The 3,670-nt window shown below is 49.7% G+C and overlaps 1 pseudogene; it reads right to left on the minus strand.

The window, feature by feature from the left end:
* Positions 1 to 307: 307 nt before the first annotated feature.
* LOC124098909 (large ribosomal subunit protein uL15-like) lies at positions 308 to 3,292 on the minus strand (annotated as a pseudogene).
* Positions 3,293 to 3,670: the final 378 nt, after the last annotated feature.

The following is a 3,670-nucleotide window of genomic DNA, read 5'->3' on the forward strand; positions in this document are numbered from 1 at the left end:
TGGTGTCTTTCAACGTTTCTCCATCTCTTGCATTTCTTTAAATGGTAGTTAGATCTGGAGACTTGACAAGCTTTGGGTTCTTTTTGTTTGGTTTGGCGCCTTGATTTCTATTGTGCTACATCACCTTGGGAGACAGGTGATCTTCCGGTTGTGCCATTTAGGGGTCGTGATAAGACTAAACAGGAATCATCATGTCATAGCAACTTAGTGCTTTTTCTCATTCTATTACCTCTGCACCTAGTAGCTGTGATTTTTTTTTTGAAAGTATTTATTCATATTTAATGAACCCCTGGAACTCCGTGTGGCTTCAAGCTCCCCCAACACCCTTAATCTTCTCAGCTCTTCTGCTGGAGAATCTGGCCTTCATGATGACGGGCTGCTTTGGGAGCTTTCCCATCCCCCAAACTTTGTAGTGACCCAATCGCACCACTTCAGCGATGGCAGCAGCTCCAGTCTAGTGTTGGCAGCATTTCCTCGCATCTGCTCATCGACCGATGTCCACAATTTATCCAGGCTGACAGTTGGGCAGAAGCCCTGGTTCCTCTTTAAGTGATAATGCCTCAGACCAACTTTCCCAAAGTAACCTGGGTGATGTTTGTCCAAGTTAATCCTGTGGCGATACATGCCATCAGCATTACCCCAGCCTCCTGGGTGCTTGCAGATGCCACCATAGTCGCAGCTCAAGTGGCTGACATTGCCCTGAAGTTTCCGGGTCTTCCTCAGTCTGGATCACAGGTCTGCAGTCGCAAAAGGGAAGCCTCAGCCAAGTCTCAAATGCAGGGGCATGTGATTTTATTTTTTGTGGTGCTGGGGACGGAACCTAGGGCCTCATGCTTTTAGGCAAGTGCTGTCTGTACTCCTGACCTACATCCTCAGTCTTTTTTATTTTTTTATTTTGAGACAGGGTCTCACTAAATTGCTGAGGCTGGCCTTGAACTTTTGATCCTCCTGCCTCAGTCTCTGGAGTTGTGGGATCACAGGTGTGCACCCAGCAGACTGATTCTTTTTTTGTGTGGTGGTGGTGGGGTTCAGGGAACTGAACTCAGGGGCACTCGACCACTGAGCAACACCTTCAGCCCTATTTTGTATTGTATTTAGAGACAGGGTCTCACTGAATTGCTTAGTGCCTTGATTTTGCTGAGGCTGGCTTTGAACTCGGGATCCTCCTGCCTCAGCCCCTGAGCTGCTGGGATTACAGGCTTGGGCCAGCCCTGTGATTCTTTTTTTTTTAACATTTATTTTTTAGTTGTAGGTGGACACAATATCTTTATTTTATTTTTATGTGGTGCTGAGGATCAAACCCAGTGCCTCATGCGTGCTAGGCGACTGCTCTACCTCTGAGCTACAACCCCATCCCAGCCTTGTGATTCTTTTATAAAGAAAAACTTCCCCCTTATCAACATTTGGTTGCCCTGAAATACAGTCTATAAAGAAAAGGCAAGAGGCAAGATAAATGCTTGATTCTTCCCCTTAGATAGCACTTTTCAGATTATTGCTTTTCTAACCTTCAAAGTCTACTGATGACAGTTTTTCTTTTTTGTCATTATAAAAATATAAATATAATTTATCTGATGTGCATCAATTCATTAACCACTCTTCTTATCAATGCTTTTCCCACTTTTGGACAGGGCTACCACTCAGCATTCCATTGACCCAAGTATCTTTGATGGCTTGTCTTCTGAAGTAAGGTGTTCAAGGATGGTGGTATAGTTTGTCTTCTCCACATCTGTGATATGCATTGTCAGATGTCCTTAACTTTCCTATGTTCATATATAAATACAGGACCAGTGAAACTCCACATCTCGTACAACCACAAGAATGGGTAGTGATACTCCATGTATGTGTGATAGGTCAAAATACATTCTACTGCATATGTCAAAATACATTCTACTGTCATGTATAACTAAAAAGAACAAATAAAAAAAAGAATTGGGAGATGTCCTAAATTAAGTTACAGACCAGAGAATGGAGGAAGGAAGGAGATAAATGAAGTTTATTTTAACTGACAGCTTACAGCTCAATCAACACAGAAAAAGAAAAGAATACTGCTTCACATTCCTGTCCTGTATGCACTGCATTCTTCTTTTAGAATCAACCGACCAAGAAACAGCAGAAACTTCTGTTTATGGACCAATGTATCCTAGGACTTTGCCTGCTTCACGTAGTCCAGCCTCTATATAGTTTCAATATATACAATTGGTCTTCCCCAAATTTCATTATGCAACACCCTGGCACCTTAGATCGGAAGACATTTTCCAACTGCCATCTGGCCATGCTGCTGGTGGCTTAGGGAATTTGTCCCAGAACCACTCCTTTCACCGTTTCCTGTCTGTATCACTGCAAATAAACCTTTATTTCATAAACCTCTGAGTCTCAACAATTGCTTTAACCCCTGGAAGCAGGCTTTTCTTCAAGTGGCTTCGGTTCCTTAGGGTGGGGAAATGAACAGAGACCTACTTTGAATGCCACACAAAGAACGATGATTTCAGAAGAGGATCCGAGGAGGTGTGTTTTGGGGCAGCCCCTTTGTTGAGTAGGATGGCCGAAAGAGCCCCTCAAGCAACCCCTCATTTACACGGGATTATCTGCTTTCAGAGCTACACTGCAGAGTCAGGAGATCAGGACACTTGGGAGCCCATCCCCAGGGTGTGACCTTTGGCAAATCAGGCCCCACCCCGAACCCCCTTGCAGCCCGACCTTCTGCGGCTGCAGGTGGGTGACTAACGTTTCCGGCACAGACTCACCCAGGGACTTTCCCGAGCCTTGGCCCCTGCCCCCACCTCGCCCAGCTGGTGCGGGTGTCGCGGCGGGGGCGGGGAGCGGGAGCCGGCCAGGCGGCCCCACCCCAGCTCCGGCAGCTTGGCGCCCTCTGGCGGCCGCGCTAGGCGGGGCGGGGCTTGGCGGGGGCGGGGCTTGGGTCTGGCTCGCTGGCCCGTGGGCGGGACTTGGCGGGGGTGGGGCTTAGGTCTGGCTCTCTGGCCCCGGGGTGGGGCTGGGGCGGTGGTGACCAGCAGAGGCTGCAGAGGTTTCGCAAGGACGTGACCTTAAGGAGAACCCCCGTCCCCCCCTGTGTCACGCGTGGTTGCCAACCGGGGCTAGCGAGCTGAACTAGTTCTCCGAAGCCCGGGGAGGGAGGGCACCAGGGAGGGGCTGGGTCGAAACGTCCGGACTGGTGACTCGCTGCCTATTGCCCCTGCATTACCGTGGCGGCGCGCCCTGCGCCCCCGGGCCTGGAGGGGGGTGCGAGCCTGCACCCTGACTGCATCCTGGTCTGCAATTGAGGTGACGTCATTCCACTGGGAGTCAGCAGAATGAGGTCACTGTCTTCTCCCCCCCACACTCCGATTCCAAGAAACGAGGCCTCTGAGCCCAAGCTGCTCTATCGAGCCCCAAAAGCTGGGCTGGAAGGTGGCAAGTGAAAAGACAGGGGAAATAGGATGGCTTGCAAATAAAGAACAAGGGAGTCACGTGTGTTAGCCACAGAATGGGTTCAGTTAAGGCAGTTTAGGGGTCTCTGGCACGAGAAGGCAGACTGCCCTGCCTCCATCCTGATCTCACGCAGGCAGTGGGGGTAGCCCCCGGGGGTTTGTGTCTGGTTTTGGAGGGCCCCGGAAAAACTAGGAACTAAGAGAAAGGAGGACCACTCCTAGCTCCACCTCCACCTAACTGT

The sequence above is a fragment of the Marmota monax genome, unplaced genomic scaffold (genome assembly GCF_021218885.2).
Source record: "Marmota monax isolate L192 unplaced genomic scaffold, Marmota_monax_Labrador192_F-V1.1 WCK01_AAM20220418_F8-fsc00182, whole genome shotgun sequence".
NCBI lineage: Eukaryota > Metazoa > Chordata > Mammalia > Rodentia > Sciuridae > Marmota > Marmota monax.